This window comes from Urocitellus parryii (genome assembly GCF_045843805.1).
Source record: "Urocitellus parryii isolate mUroPar1 chromosome 13 unlocalized genomic scaffold, mUroPar1.hap1 SUPER_13_unloc_11, whole genome shotgun sequence".
NCBI classification, from domain to species: domain Eukaryota; kingdom Metazoa; phylum Chordata; class Mammalia; order Rodentia; family Sciuridae; genus Urocitellus; species Urocitellus parryii.
In genome coordinates this window covers 410,124-428,013 of record NW_027551763.1, presented here as the reverse complement: position 1 = coordinate 428,013, position 17,890 = coordinate 410,124, and the positions used below count along the sequence as shown (strand labels likewise).

General features: G+C 35.9%; 2 pseudogenes; one reads left to right on the top strand and one right to left on the bottom strand.

The window, feature by feature from the left end:
- Positions 1-2,218, bottom strand: part of LOC144251330 (E3 ubiquitin-protein ligase RNF213-like) — a 64,100-nt pseudogene extending 61,882 nt beyond the window's left edge.
- Positions 2,219-14,793: 12,575 nt separating this feature from the next.
- Positions 14,794-15,480, top strand: LOC144251329 (gamma-glutamylcyclotransferase pseudogene; annotated as a pseudogene).
- Positions 15,481-17,890: the final 2,410 nt, after the last annotated feature.

Here is a 17,890-nt window from a genome sequence, read left to right as displayed (position 1 = left end):
AGACAAAATAATGAAAATCTTTAGCATGCTCTAGACTTCAGTGATAGTTAAGCACCTAACTAATAGAAGAGAAATGTATAATTGGGATGCCACCATCTTTTTAAAGTTTTAGTTGTTCCCACCTTATCTACAATAATGAAGGCAAAACAAGGAAGACACTGAGTAACTTGGAAGCCTAGTATCACCACTGACATTGACAACATCTAGGAAGATCTCCTTGTTTGTTTCCCACATATTTTATTGATCACTCATCTTTTGGTAAAATTAAGCCAGTGCATTTCTCTCTGCAATCACACTGCAATGTTTCAGTCAGTATTGATAATAAAATGCTTGCCCCAAATCCTAAAACAGCTGAACCCACATCTACAGCAATGTCCCAAGAGCTCCCACATTTTGCTAGTACATTCTCAAACAGGAAGATGTATCTAATCTAATGCTGATCACATCACATGATTAACCACTGCCAAAATGTTCAGACTTTGTTTTACCTATGAAGAGGTAGTAGGCATATAAACTATATCAGGCTTCTTTTTTAAAGCTTCTTGCAAACCCTCATAAGTTAACCCATGCATAATTCTCTCCTTGTAGACACTGCAACACTATCAGGGCAGTATATAGTAGTAATAATAGGGATACCGAATTATAGCTAACTCATAATTACCTTAGTATCATCTAGAGTTGATAATTTTCTTAACATTATCTCAGAATGTGCAGGTTCAAATTCTGCAGAGGTTAAAGTACCTGTTTCTATACCACCAAGGTAATACAGAAACAGTTTCCCAAAGGAGGGACATTCCTTTTTGGTTGGTGAAACAATGTTGAGGAGGAGAGGTACACACAGACACAGTTACAGAGAAATGGATAGGAGCTATATATTCAAAGAGGCTCTGGCTCACATCAATTAAGTTAGGGTAATTGTCATTCACTAGACTTGATAATTTAGTCCTTCTGAGAAGCAGACATCAAATAGGAAGAGTCAAGGATTCGTGTACAACATGTATTATTGCTATCTACCACACAATTATTTTCTAGGTAACACATTGTTGCACATAAATATATGCTTACATACTGTATGTATGATTTAGGAACATTTATTAACTTCCAGAAAAATTCATGTGCTTATATAGATGTAAACAAGACACCCTTAGAAGTACAGAGTAGAATGGCAGTGTCTGGGCTTGGGCAAGGAGGAAATGGAGAGATTTTGGTCAACAGGTACAAAGTTTCAAATATGGAGAATAAAAAAGCTCCTATAATATAATATGAGGTAAGGTGACTATAATAACAATACTGTAGTGTTTACTTACTATTTACTAGGAGAATAGATCTCAACTGCCTCATCAAAGAAAGAATGAAAGAATTATAAATGCCATAAGGTGATGGCTATGCTAATTAGCTTAACAAGGGCAAGCATTTCACCATGTATACATATTTCAAAACATCTGGTTATCTGTTTTAAATATATATCTTTTTATTTGTCAATTACACCTCAATTACATCTCAATAAATCCAGAGAATAAAATAAAATATTTTTGAAAGATTCAAAAGAAAGTAAAGGACATTTTCATAAATTTAGAAAGTGAATAGAGAACTGGGAATGAAGCTCAGCTGTAGAGCATTTGCTAGCACATGTGAGGCCACAAGCTCCATCTTCATCATCATAGGAAAAAAGAGTAAAGATTCTCTGAAGTGTTTGACATTTATTGATGTAAAAAATCATTTATCCTTTTTTCTTTTAAACTAATAAGCAAAGACTTATTGGTATTATTTCACAAGGAAAGAACTTTTCCAGAAAATAAGGACACAACCATTAACCCTCACATTTTACCTGTTTTCTAACTTTTTAAAAATACTTCTTGGCTACTACATTACAATCACAATGCACATCTAAATAAGCATGTCAACTCAGTAAATCCTTGACTTTCTTAATTTCGGTTTTGCACAGAGCAAACACCCATAGGAATTTAACTTTTACAGAAGAGCTTAGCATACCTGTCATGTTACAGTACACAAGAGCTGATCCAAGAGGGGTACTTCCATCCAAGTCAATGTAGTAGAGGCCTAAAGAGTTTCCACTGTGCTTACATGTAGGCTTCAGGTGACCACTCATATAGAACTGCAAAGAAGTCACAGTGTTACAGAGGGGCTTTGAGGGAATGGAACTCTCCGTATTGCCCATGGAGTGAGACTTTTCTCCCATGTGGCTCATCTTGGTCATGTCTTCTCTCAGAGAGTGTCCTTCCATCTCAACTCTGCAACAGGTAGATTCAGAGGCACAGAGTGAAAAATTTGGGGATATCTACTCTGAATCAGAATCCTACACATCCTTATTTTCAAAATCAAACAAATTAGATTTATTCTAGTCTAGTCCAAGGATCTCAAGTGTATTGGCTTAATCTGCCTAAATGCTGTTATTATCTAATGACAATTAATTTTTTAACACTTTACTTAGTAATTATACCTTTTGTTAACTTAAAACAATTTATATGTTAAAACACATTTTTCCAATAGTTGAATTATTCACATCAGCAACTCTTCATGCCATTTATTTTCTGGTTCAATAAGTTTATTATCTGTATCTGAAAAAACTTCATAGAAAAACTGTTGTTTGGTTTAGCTCTCTGCAGCCCTATCCTGAGCTCTGAGGAAGCTTGCCTTCTTTTGAGCTACCCGATATTTCTTCTGGGCAAGGAACATTTTAGGACTGTTCCACCTCTTCTTTTTAACTTGTAGTTCTAGCAAGGCCTGCATCCAAATAGCAGGTGAAGGCACCAGGTTGATCATCAATGCTTTCCACACTGTATTCATTTCCAGTCACCTCCACTTAGCCTTCATAAATCTTGTCCATACCAAATCTATTGAGAAGCCTACAGGCCAGTACAATATGCTGCAGCATAATTTGTTAGGCCAACTTTCACACCATATTTTGGAAGTTCATGTGCATATGCTGCGCAGACTATCATATCCCCTTCTATACGGGCATAAGCAATCTGGCAAATAATATCTCTGTTAGTTACACAAACTATCATCCTGTATTTGGGTGTGTTGTACTTATTTTTGTCCTGGATCACCAAGTGTTTCCAAGCATAGTAATCAGTTTTTCCCTCTTCTTGACAACTTTCAGAAACCCCATCCTGTGGCTGGGGATGTGGCTCAAGCGGTAGCACGCTCGCCTGGCATGTGTGCGGCCCGGGCTCAATTCTCAGCACCACATACAAACAAAGATGTTGTGTCCGCCGAAAACTAAAAAATAAATATTAAAATTCTCTCTCTCTCTTTCTAAAAAAAAAAAAAAAAAAAAGAAAAGAAAAGAAACCCCATACTGCGGAACAGAGCCCGGGTCTGCAGATCCACACAGACCTGCAGGCCCAACAGCCCTACAGGGGAGAAAAGTTCTTCATGCCATTTTTAAGTTCATTTTTAAAAGACACTTTCTTAAATGCTTTGCAAATGATTATCAAAAAATTAAACAAAAATATTTTATGTCTCTTTTTAATTTTAATTTATCCTAATTCAAAATTTTTAAATTTGTACAACAAATGCTTTGCTATATAAAAGGCAAGTGATTAAAATCTCCACATGTTGAACCTAATTGATATTTAGCATAATTTTAAATGAATAGTCAATCTGTGACATCTCCTGTGTGAATCACACATTGTCTTGATGGGAAAACCCTTCAGAAAGCCCCAAATACAGGCCACAGCTACCATAAAAGAAATGCAAAAGCATCAGATGAGGTGTCCATACAGACAGACTTGGGCAGTGGTTATGCAAGTGACACCAAGACAAAGAGATCCTAGTAGAACTGAGGATACAAACTTAGGCCATTTCACAATGACTGCTCTCCCTCTCTCTATGTATATGTGAGTGTGTATATATACACAAATATACACACACACATACATAGTATGCATTTATATACCACTGTGTATCTACATATGTGTTTCTATAGGTATGGGTGTATATTATATATGTGTGTGTATTCCCCTCATTTCAAATAGTTAAGAATGACCCAGGGATGTGTATAAATATTATTTTCCTCTCATCTCACAGAATAAAAGGACACAAAAATGTCTGTTTAGTTCAAGGATATTACAAAAGATATTTTTTTTTAAATATGATCAAGGGTCCAGTGTGTAAAATCAGAGGCCTCCAAATCAAGAGTCCAACTAGTACCATCTCCAACTGATAAAAGTACAGATAACATGGATTGTTTTCCCATCATGCTTGGATTTTGGCCACTTACATTCACATTTCTTTTTTTTTTTTTTTTTTAAAGAAAGAGTGAGAGAGAGAGTTTGAGAGAGAAAGAGAGTTTTTTTTTTTTAATATTTATGTTTTAGTTCTCGGCGGACACAACATCTTTGTTTGTATGTGGTGCCGAGGTTTGAAGCCGGGCTGCACGCATGCCAGGCGAGCGTGCTACCACTTGAGCCACATCCCCAGCCCTTACATTCACATTTCTATAAACAAACATGCTAATAACCACCTAAGAAAATAGCCCAGAGTGACGCATACACACATTTGGGCTGGGGCTCAAATTGCCTATAAGAACAAAGGAAGAGGAAGAATGATTAGGAAAATTTTAATCTAAATGGGAATGTATATATGCATTAATTTTGTACTTGGAACTTCAATCCCTGTTGTGTACTTCACCAAAAAATAATGGCCCCACGATCACTTGGTTTTGATTTGGCAATATTCAACTTTCCTTTGATATACCCATAGAAGAATCACAATAAAATAAAATCAGTTAATAAAACAAATCATGGGCCACAGGAGGAAAACCCTTTACATTTATCAGTCAAGTTTTTCTTCTCAGGGTTACTTGGATTTATGTTTAGATAACAGCTACTGATACCAAACACATTTAGTGGGTATCTGCTTTGTCTAAGAAATTTTTCTAGTGTGATAGGAGAGGCTGTAAGTAAAAGAAACCATCTCAGTTCTAACTCTGCACCTGTGGCCACATCCTTAACCCAAGGTTTCTGAGATCAGATGTCCAGCCCCTTTTAAATGGGAAGTTCCTTAGCAAATTCTTACCTAGCAGAGTAAACATAAGTGAACATACAAATGGAACTGATCACTGGATATGCAGAGGGTGAGTCACCTTCTTTTGCTTCTCTGTGGAACTCCAACATCTGGAAACCCAGGGGTCTCATTCCAAACTGACATACTAGCTCCCTGGGATTCAGTTCCTACAAAGTTGGATTTGTGACAATCCATTCTCTACATTATGTCTCACCATTTATGTGGGAATAAAATTAATTCACATGGAATAGTTGTTTTTTTTCCCCAGTCCTAGGTATTAAAACCAGGGCCTTGCACATGTTAAGAAAGTGTTCCACCACTAAGCTATATCCCCAGTCCTTTATAATTTTTATTTTGAGACAGGGTTTCACTAAATCACTCAGGTTAGTAAGTGCAGTACATGCTACTGATTCTCATGCATTTATGACAGGCAAATTTTCTATTTATCATAAAAACGGTTTTCCTTCTCATAAAAACATAATGTTGATTTCATATCTGACCAGGATAAATTTCTTTTTTTATATATATATATTTATTTATTTATTTATTTTAGTTCTTGGCGGACATAACATCTTTGTTTGTATGTGGTGCTGAGGATCGAACCCGGGCCGCACGCATGCCAGGTGAGCGCGCTACCACTTGAGCCATATCCCCAGCCCCTGACCAGGATATAAACTGCTTGCAATGACCATAGGCAGATATACATTTCCCCTCCATCCTTCCACACCCTTGTGATGTGACACTGCAGATCTTTCCATACATAAGCAAAGCCTGCATTTCCACCTTGAATCTGAGGTGGGCATGTGACCAACTTTGACCAAAGGACATTTTAACAACACACAGTAATTAGTTATCAGGCACAAAAAGGACAGTTCTCTTTTGTAAACCTCAAATATGTTTCTGGTACATATGAAGAATGAAGTGGGGTTTTTTTTGCCTAAAAGCACAACAATATAAATCAAGAATCAATAAATGGTATGGAGTCAAACTAATAAGCTTCTTCTTGGCAAAGTAAACAATTATGTGAGGAAAGAGCCTACAGAGCAGGAGAAAATCTTTACATATACATCAGAGCACTAATCTCCAGGATATATAAAGAACTCAAAAAAACTTAACACCAAAAAAATAAATAACCCAATCAATAATTGGCTAAGGAACTGAACAGACACTTTTCAGAAGAAGATAAGACAGTTGATCAACAAACATATGAAAAAAAAATGTTTAATACCTCAATTACTAGATAAATGCAAATCAAAACTAAGATTTCATCTCACTCCAGTCAGAATGGCAGTTATCAAGAGTACAAGCAACAATAAGTGTTGGTGAGGATGTGGGGAAAAAGGTACACTCATACATTGCTGGTGAGACTGCAAATGGGTGCAACCACTCTGGAGAGCAATATAAAGATGCTTAGAAAATTTGGAATGAAACCACTGTTTAACCCAGCTATCCCACTCCTGGATTACAGCTTTGTAAGGATAGAAACAGATGTCATTTATCTTTTATTTTTTATTTTTGGGTGGGAAGGCTGGAGATTGAACTCAGGGGTACTCAACCACTGAGTCACATCCCAGCCCTATTTTGTATTATTTTTAGTTAAACACATGGTCTCACTGAGTTGCTTAGCACCTCGCTTTTGCTGAGGCTGGCTTTGAACTCACGTTCTCCTGCCTCAAACTCCTAAACTGCTAGGATTATAGGCAAGCACCACCATGCCTAGCCAGAAGTCATTTTATAGCCCAGTGGAGATGTAATCTCCAAATAAAATGTGGTCTTACTTCCTGTTGAGTTCAGTTTACATCTAATTAAATATCATATTTTAGTATTTCTTATGCAAATGAGCACATAAATCCAAGTCCTGCAAATGATCTTCAAACCAGCTTTCTCCTTTCTGCTTGATCTCTCACTAGTGACTTGGTTTTGGGGACTCATAAGAGTCTTATGTGGGTCACGTTTCTAATGTGACCCCAAAAGTCATAGATCCTGCTCTACAGAGTAAAAACAGCTGAAAACAAAAACAAGAGGATTTAGGTTAGATGCTTAAAACATATTTGATGAAGTTAACTCTGAACTAGAATTCAGGAAGAAATTCTCTAATCGTAGAGCCAAAACAACGTGAAATGAAAAGAAAAAAATATCTCCTGTGGTCTTTCCATGTAACCCTTCTAACTTAAACATTGTGACAAAAAAATTTGTAATCTATATTTTTTTCATCTATTTAAAATTTAAGCATCAAATATCAGGAAAAATTTATCTTTACTTTGTTTTCAAGGGAAAAATGGTACATATTGCACTTTAAAAGTTTAAAAAGCCATTCAACCTGGATGGAAGTATAGCTCAGTACAGAGCACTTGGTTGGCATATGCAAGGTCCTGGGTTCCCAGTCTCTAGCACCACCACCCCTCCCCCCCAAAAAACAAAGAAAAAACAGCATTCTATAATAGTGTTGACTAACAAAAAAACTCAATAAGGATATATACATATATATGTATATACATATATATTTATGTGTATAAGTGTGTATGATTATATACATGTGTGTGTATATATATATAAACACACATATATACATGTGTATATATATATGTGTGTGTGTGTGTGTGTGTATATATATATATATATATATATATATATATATATATATATAAACCTGTATCCACATGAAAACAACTGTGAATACTTCTAGCTACAACTGCATATAGATTGTAATGCTAAACAAACCAAAATTCAGGCAAAACACTGGCCAAATTAGTGACCACAGTTCAGCTCACAAGGAAACTCAGCATGCTGGTTTTCAAGAATTTTTGGTTTATAAAAGAAAGAAAAAATTTATTTTCACTCCCGGCTTTTCAACCAATAAGCAGTAAAGGAAAATATTAGGAAAGTGTGGTGGTGAAAAATCTTTTGGTTAATAAATTCCACTCCTGAAAATTATCATCAAAATAAAAGCCTCAATATCTGAAACCACATGTGCCAATGCCAATGTTTGTAGTGGGGAAAAAACTAGAGATAGGATACCCACCTTCAGTAGGAAAAAGAAGAAAATACTGGTGCACTTTCATAATGAAATGTTAATAGCCATTAAAATAGAACTATACCTGGTTAAAAAAAAAGAATCCCACAATGTGTTACTGAGTCAGAAAAGCATATTTGTAAAAACTGCCAAATTCAGATAGGTAAGTATTTATAAACATGTACATGAATATGAGCCAGTGATAGATCTAAGTGAGATTTGATTATGCTGGATACAATAAGGTAGGCAAACTAGTCCAGGAACATGACAGTGTTGGGAGGAAATGCAGTTCTGCAGGGAAAAAGCAGAAGGAAATCAAAGAAAGCCAAGCAGAAAGAAAAACTGGGAGGTGACCTCAGAGAAATTCTACGGTAAGTTCTGGCCTTTCCTTCCCTCATGGACACACAGATTCAAAGAAACACAGATCAAGTCTTTTTATGAAAAATGAAGACCCTATTTCATAAGAAGCACAAAACTAGCCACATTGAAGCTGGTAGCAAAACCTATGAGATCCTAACCCCTTTCCCAGCACAGTGTCAGAGAACTATGAAACTGCAGTACCAGCTTCTTCCAGGGGAGGGAAGGAAAGGTCTGAACTGTACATCCAAGTCCAATGTTCTGAGGGCTGCCCATCGGTCTGGTCTGATTTACTTCTTACCTGAATCTGAGTCTTAACTGGAAGGGACCCTGTGTGGGAGTCCCTGAGAACAAAAAGAGCAGTGTGGAGGATATCTAACAAGCAAGTACGCCCTGTAGCCCCTCCCCAAGGCTCAACACAGAGTGTACTGCTGAAACCCCCAAATCCTAGGTTCCTCATGGGGAGGGGAAGAGATGGAATGTGTATCCAACATTCCAAATTTTCCAGTGACTGGCTTCTACCCACGGGACTGGTTCCTTCTTTCCTATCTTGAAGCAAGTAAGAAGCTGGCATGCTGTGGACATCTAGGAGATATGATAACAAAGACAGCAGTTTAGACTAGGAAGCAAGCACCTGCTAAGCCCCTCAACTAGAGCAGAAAAGCAAGAAGGTGGAAACCACCAAATTTCAGTTCCTGAGGAAGAAAAGGATTGGACTGTATATACAAGTTTCCAGCTTTTTCAGGGGCTGCCAGAGAGACTGGCTTCTGTCACGTTTGTCTTGGTGTACTGATGGGACCTGGAACATTTTAGATACCTGTGAGCCACTGGGGAAAATGGTGGCAGTTTGAACTATCATGTCATTACTTATATAGCCTATCTTTGTGGTTCAATAAAGTGAATAAAGTAATCACCAAATCTCAATTTTTCTCTGGAAGGGGAGAGCTGGATCAAGTGTGCAGTGTTCCAACATTTTCTGAGGAACTGGCTTTTATCTCACCTCTCTTAGAGCACTGATGGGACCCAGCATATTCTAGATGCATGAGGGCCACTCAGAGTATAGCCAAAGGATGGACTATTTTGTAGTCATCTGCCAGAGCCCCTCTCCTGGTCAGCACAAATTAATCAATGAGAATCCCAGAACCTGGCTCATCTCTGTGATGAAGAGAAAAGAAAGAAACATATGCCAAACAGTCATAACTGGCTTCAATCTCACCATTTTCAGAGGATGAATGAGACCTGGTATAATCTAAATGTCTGTGTGCCTTTGAGACCTCAAAGGAATCCTGGTGTGCTGCTGCATCAGAAAACCAGTGGTACCGCAGACCGGAACCAAAAGCAGCAGAAATCTGTGAATTCATGAAAGAAAGAAAGAAAGAAAGAAGGAAAAAAGAAGGAAGGAAGGAAGGAAGGAAGGAAGGAAGGAAGGAAGGAAGGAAGGAAGGAGGGAGGGAGGGAGGGAGGGAGGGAGGGAGGGAGGGAGAGAGAGAGAGAGAGAGCGCGCAAAGATCAAAAGAAACAGGCAAATCCCCTAACTGGGAATTTACACAACTAAATCCATCCAAGACACATACACAGAGAGTTTGAAAGGTACGCGGCAGCGCTTCCCATTGAGGGTCTTATTCTATACAAATCCTGTTCCTAAAGACTGGAAAACGTGTATTTTTTTTTTCTAATGTGCAGGTACTAACACTAAGAGACAAGGAAAATGAACAAATAGAAAAACTTGCCTCTCCAAAAGAATAAGATGAGACTTTTAGACCCCAATTTTACTAACATGTAATATATGAATTACCTGGCAAAGTACTCAAAATAAACTTGGGAGAAAAAAACATGAACAAAATGAAAAATTTAGCAGATACATAAAAAGAGCCAAAAGAAGTCTTGACCATAAAGAAAACAGTAACTAAAATGAAAAATTTAATATAGAAATCAGTCTATATCAAAATATCATACTAGATCAAGCAGAAGAATCACTGAATTTAAAGATAAATCATTTGAAATTAGCCACTCAATGGCATAAAAAGAAAACAAAAAGTGAAAAAAATGAAGAAACTTGGTAACTTATAGGACACTATTGAGTAGACCAGTATAAATAATTTTGAATGTCCAAGAAAGAAAAGACAGAGCCAAAAGCTTACTCAAAAAAATAATGGGAAAAAACTTCTGAAATTTGAAAAAAATGAAGAAATATCTATATTTAGGAATCCAAATAAGAAGAACCCAAAGAATTCCACAGTGAGAGACACTATAATTGAACTGAATTGTGAAATATCAGACATAAAGAGAACTGTGAGAGCAGCCAGGGAAAAGTGACAGATCACATTACAGGGGAACTTCCCTGAGACAGTCAATGAATTTTTCAGCAGAAACTTTGCATACAAAAAGGCAGTGGAATATTTTCCAAATGCAGAAAGGTAAACCTGCCAACCAAGAATATAATACCTGACAAAATTGTCCTTTAAAATTGAAGAGGACATAAAGAGACCAGTCTTACAAGAAACATTAAAGAGAATTCTTCAAGTTGAAACAAACCAAAGCTATCTAACACTATCTATGCATACATAAGTATAAAACTTGCTGTTAGAGGTAAATGTATAGAAAAATACAGAATAATGTAACACTGTGACAGTACTGTGGAAATTGCTTTTCAATGCTAGTATAAAAGTTAAAGACAAAATTTTAAAACAATTTTATAAAATATGTGTATGGTTACCCAGTACAAAATGATGTAAATTATGATGTTAATAATATAAAGTTCCATGGAGAGGGGTAATAATGTAGTTTTTTTTTCTTTTGTTTGTTTTTGGGGGATGATTGAACTCAGGGGCACTCAACCACTGAGCCACATCTCCAGCCCTTTTCTGTATTTTATTTAGAGAGAAGGTCTCACTGAGTTGCTTAGCACCTTGCTTTTTGCTGAGATTGGCTTTGAACTCATGATCCTCCTGCCTCAGCCTCCTGAAATGCTAGGATTACAGGCATGCACCACCATGCCCAGCAATAATGTAGTTTTTATATGCAAATGGGGTTATTATTATCTTGAAACAGACAGTTATAACTATATAATGTTTTAGGTAAGTTTGATTGTAATCACAATTAAGATATGTAAAATAAAGAAATAAATCAAAGCATATCACTATAAAAATCAACAAAATATAAAAGAAAATAGTATAAAAAAAACAGGAACAAAAGATTTATAAAATTGGCAGCAAACCTTTAACAAAATGCTAGTAATGTATTTCTGTGGCACAATAAAAAATAAATATTTGGTATTTGTACCTGATTCCTGACACATAGCTCCCATAACTCTAAATCTCCAAAGGTCAAAGTGCCTTCTGTATGCTCAAGAGAAGACTGATGACTGAATGCTACCTCTATATACTTTTTAAATGGGAGCTGTTGCCAGAAAGACCAAAGAATCATTAGAGGCATGGAAATTTTCACTGCATTACAAGTCCCAGAAGGCAAAAAAGGATGAAGATTGAACTTAATCACCAAGGGCTAATGGATTACTCTATCTACCTGTGTCACAAAGTATTCATAAAAATCACTAAACAAAAGGGTTTGGAGAACATGCAAGCATCCATGTGATAGGAGTGTGGTATGTCCCAAACCATGATGTTTAGGACTCTTCCCTAATTTGTCCTTTTACCTCATTTGGCTACTTATTAGAAGCTTTTAAAATAAGCTGGTTATAGCAAGTAAAGGGTTTTCCAGAGTTTTGTAAGCTATTGTAGCAAATTAGTGAACCTGACCTGGGAGTATTGTGATAACTCTGTAGGCAACTCTTGACAAAAGTGTGGGTAACCCAGAGACCTGATACTTGCAAATGTCATTTTAAGAAAGGACAATCTTGTAAGGCTATTCCTTAAGAGTGTGGAGTATGACACTAATTCAGGGTACTGAGTACCAGAATTGCTCTGAATTGTAGGACACACAACTGGTGTCCAAAAGTTGGAGAAATGGTGTTAGAAAAGGCAACATAAATTTGGCATCAGAAAGAAAAATACCACACATGATTGGAGTCAGAAATGTTGTAGCAAAAATATTCACCATCCTCATTAATGATTACTTTACTATGAAAAAATTAAATTCCTCAACCAAAAGACACAGGAGTGGTTGAACAGATGAAAAAATCAAGATCCACCTATGTGTTGTCTACAAGAGTTTCAGGTTTACATATAAGGACAAATACAGACTGAGTTAAGTAATTCAACAAAATAGTCCATGCAAATTATAACCAAAATACAGCAAGGATGGCTAAACATGTCAGAAAAAATGAATTTTGAGTCAAAAACTATTACAAGAGACAAAATTTTAATAACATCAAAGGATAATAAAAGGATCAATTCACCAGAAAAATACCATAATTATAAAAACAAATGAACTAACATCAAAGAACCTAAATATATAAAGCAAACATTGCAGAACTGAAGCAATTCAATGATAGTAGGATACTTCAATGCCCAACTTCCAATAAAGAATAGAACATCCACATAGAAAATCAATAAATAAACAGCATAGTTGAACAACAAGGTAGACCAAATAGATATAAACAGAACATTCTACTCAAGCACACATGAAACTTTCTCCAAGGTAGATCACATGCCAGGTCACAAAACAAGTCATAACCAATTTAAGAAGACTGAACTCACAAAAGTTCTTTTCTGATCACCATGGAACCTGGAATTCAATAGGTGAAGGAAGACTGAAAAATTCACAAATATGTAAAAATTAAACAATATGCTTTTTTTCTATTTTTTGTTTATTTATTTATTGGTGCTATTGTTAGAATTCAAGGCACCATTTATGTAAGGCAAACACTTCACTACTAAGCTACATCCCCAGAATTTTTTTTTTTAATTTTAATTTTGAGACAGGGCCTTGCTAAGTTTCCCAAGCTGGCCTTGATCTTCTGATCCTCCTGCTTCAGCCTGAGGAACGAGAATTAAAAGACCATGCTGCCACTCCTGGCTGTAATCAACACTCTCTGGAACAATTTGGTGTGTCAAAGAAGACATTTAGGGGAATTAGAAAATATCATGGGATAAATGAAAAGGAGAACACTCTGTGCCAAAACTTATGGAATAGAGCATAACAATATGTGCCCACTCTGAAGATAAAGGAAGATCTGAAACAAAAATCTAACTTTATACCTCAAAGATCTAGACAAAGGAACAAAGCCCACCCACCTCATCAAAGAAAGAAAATCATAAAGATTAGAAGAGTATTTAATGAAATAGAGAAGAAAAAAATTAATAAAATTGAGTTGGATTTTTGGAAAAATTGAGGAATTCACAAAGTTTTAGCCACACACGAGCAAAAGGAGATTGAAATAAATAAAATCAGATATGAAAAAAAAAGATATTATAACTAATGACACACAAATAAAAAGGATCCTAAGAGACTGATAAGACCAATTCAATGCCAACCAATTGGAGAGCATAAAAGAAATGTATAAATTCTCACAAAGATATAACCTATTAATATCAAGTAATGAAGAAAAAGACAATCTTAATAGACTTGTAGCTAGAATAATAAAAATGCTGAATTGGTGACCAAAAAATCTCCTACTAAAGAATATTTAAAGAATTTGGGGCTGGGATTGTGGCTCAGCAGTAGAGCTCTCGCTTAGCATGTGCAAGGCCTGGGGTTCAATCCTCAGCCCCTCGTAAAAATAAATAAATAAAATAAAGCTATTGTGTCCATGTACAACTAAAAAATAAATATTAAAAGAAGAATATTTAAAGAATTTAAAAATATTTAAAGAATTGAAGCCAACCCTTATCAAACTCTTCTAAAAAAAATAGAAGAGAACATTTCCAAACTTATGCTGAGACTATCAAAATTAAAGAAGATTTAAAAAGCAAAACCACAAAACAATATTTGTGATGAACATAGAAGCAAAAATCTATATCAAAATACCAGAGAACTGAATTCAACAACACAATTAAAGGGATAATACATCATAACTAAGTGGGATTTATTCTTGGAATACAAGAGTGGGTCAATATATGAAAATCAATTAATGTGATTAACTAAATAAACAGAACAAAGGACTAAAAATCACTTGATTATCCTAATAGATGCAGAGAAGGAATCTGAGAAAATTCAACACCATTTCAAGATAAAAACTCCAACAACTAAGAATAAAAGGATATTACCTCCACATAATAAAAGCCATCTATGGAAAGCTAATATGTTCAATGGTGAAAAAATAAAAAGTTTTTCCTTGAAGATCAAGAACAAATAAAGGGAGTTTTCCCCAGCCCCTAGGGGGCAGTGCTGCAGATACCAGTCCTGGTCTCTTGGCAGCAGCACCAGGTTACTATGGGTTTCTTGCACTTCTGCTTCCCAACCCTCAGGATGGTGCAGGCATCTGGGGAGATATGGATAACTCCTGTTGTGAGGAAGGCACAGGCAAGGAGGAGAGGGTTTTTGTACTTCGCCTATGGCAGCAACTTAATGATGGAAATGATCTACCTCTAAAACTCCTTGGCCACGTTCTTGGCCTGCCTGCAGAATTTCAAGGTTGACTTTGGCAATTTCCAAGGCAAAACCAGTCAGAGGTGGCATGGAGGCAAGAAGGCATTAAAAGTGGAATGTATGTTTTAACAGAAGTGAAAGTTTCAACTCAAGAAAGGAAAGAACCTATCAGAACTATCTAATGACAAATTATGACCACACTTCCCCATCCCAACTATATAAAAAGGTTATTTGCATGGGTACAAAAGAAAACAGTTTGCCACTGGAGTATTAAGAGAGCCTAAAAGAAATAGAAACAACCAGGTGTAGTGGCACATGCTGGTAATCCCAGTGGCTCTGGAGACTGATGGCAAGTTCAAAGCCAGCCTCAGCAAAAGCAAGGCACTAAGCAACTCAGTGAGACCCTCTCTGTAAATTAAAAAATACAAAATAGGGCTGGGGATTTGGCTCAAGTTAAGTGCTCCTGAGTTAAATCCCCAGTATCCACCCCCCCCCCCAAAAAAAAGGCAATAGAACCAAATAACTATAAAGGAAAGGTCTCAGAAGACTTTATTATCAAAAAGGGGGAACAAGAGCTCTTTAGAACATAACAAAATATATCTAAGAATAAAGAAAAGTCTATGTACTAATATAAAATATTTTTAACATTTAAGAACAGGGATCTGTGATATCTCCATGTTTAATCTGTTTTCAACAATATTCTGAAGGGGAACCTCACTTTAGTGAGGTAAATTGCTCTGCTGCCTGGGCTTTTTTTTTTTTAATTAGTGTAATAAGAGTAATCAAACTACTGACATAATTGATAATAAAAATAATAAAATTTTGGGAACTGGAAAGAAAAGAATAAAGCCATCTGCCCACTCTTACTATTTGTAGTCAACATCTTAATAAAAACAATAGACAGCAATTAGGCAAGATAAAGAAATAAAATGCATCCGAGTTGGAAAGTAAGAAGTAAAATTATTTCTTTTGCAGATGACATTTTAGAAACAAAAACACTAATATTTTAAAAATTGGAATTAATGAAAAAAATCAGTAAAGTTGCAGGATAAAAAAAACGACACAAAATTCTGTTGTGTTTCTAAGGAAATTGCATTAGTCAGCTTTCTGACACTGTGACAAAATACCAGAGATAATCAACTCATAAGAAAGAATGATTTATTTTGGCTCACAGTTGCAGAGGTTTCAGTATGTGGTTGCTTGGCTCTGTTGTTTTGGGCCTATAGTGAGAAAGTACGTCATGGTTGAAGCACATGATGAAGGAGATCTGTTCACCTGATGGCAGCTGGGAAGCAAAGACTCCCACGTTTATTGTACCGTTACTCACATTAGCCAAAATGCATAAACAATATAAACATCCATTGGTGGATTAGTGGATATAAAATACACACATACACACACACAATGAAATATCATTCAACCTTTAAAAAGGAAATCCTGCTATTTGCAGAAACATAGATGAACCAGGGGAACCATATGCTAAGTGAATTAAGCCATTTGCAGAATGACAAATATTGCATGATTTCACTTACATCGGGTATTTAAACAGTCAAACTCATAGAAGCAGGGAATAGAATGGTAGTTACTAGGGTCTGAGAGCAAACAAAAATGGAGGGTTTCCATGTAACTCATGTAAAATTTCAGTTACTAAAGATAAATAAGTTCTAGAGATCTGCTTTACAACATTGGGCCTAGTTAATGTTATTGCACACTCACAATTTTTTAAGAAAGTATACTCATGTTGAGTGTTCTTATCACCACAAAAAGTCTATTAAAAGCTGTTATATGATAATACTTCGTGATTTTGTAACTTGCATCCATTTCACACATAAATATTAAATTCACACATAAAAATTATATCAAACATAAACAAAAAATTATACCAAACATATAAAAGTTTGTATGATTTTTACCTTTAGAAGAAGTATATTTTAAAACTGAATCAATGAAACAAATTGAATCTCTCTTCTCTATTAACCACACATTACTTTTTTACCATGAAGAGTTATCTCTGGTTTGTGTTTCTTGGACAAATCAATGATATCCACTCCATTATAAAAGAGATTTTCAAAACACCCAGTGGACACTCTTATGTGGCAACACCATTGATACTCCATGTCCAAGAATCCCTCCAAAGCTGATATAAAAAAGAAAAAAAAGATATAAATAATATTGTTTAATTATTTTCTGATTATCTGCCCCAAATATTAATGATATATAGATACTATGATAAGTGTCTTCAAATTTGCTTTGCATATTATATTGTCATATTAATGCCAAATGAAGTTTTAAGATGCAGATTTATAATTTTATTCATTAAAGAGAGACTCAATCCCCTTATTACAATTTCTAGACATATGAGTCTTCTAATATTTAGATGAGAATATTGTATCATTATTTCCATGGTGATCTGTATAATAGCTTATCCACTGTATCATTGCTAAAGAAAAGGAGAACAGTAAAACTCCATGTCCCTGAATGCCCCCTTTCTTTTTTTAATAATTTTTTTGTAGCTGTAGATGCACAGCGTGCCTTTATTTTATTTATTTTTGTATGTGGAGCTAAGGATCAAACCCAGTGCCTCACACATGCTAGGCAAGTGCACTGCTACTGAGCCCCAGCCCCAGCCCTGATTGCCCCCTTTCTGTTCCCAAAAACCTTGCCAAGTTAAGGAAACACTGAGAGCAAGCCTGGACCGGAAAGTCCACATATGCATTATCTTAAAGGACCTGGGCTTCCTCTTACGCACAATGGAAACCAGAGCTAGTTGGTGCTACCTGTAGAAAGCTACTTTCTTACATGTACATCAGGGCAATTGCTCCTTAGGATGCTGGTCAGACAAGCTAAGGAATTGGCTAACACTGATGATGTCACTGCTTCCACAGTCTAAGGCTGAGGGCACCATGGAAAGGATATGTGACAACAGTCCAGCTGGCAACTACTGAACAAAGTGGTGAATATAACAAAGTGGTGAACAAAAGTAAGAATATAACTAGTCAA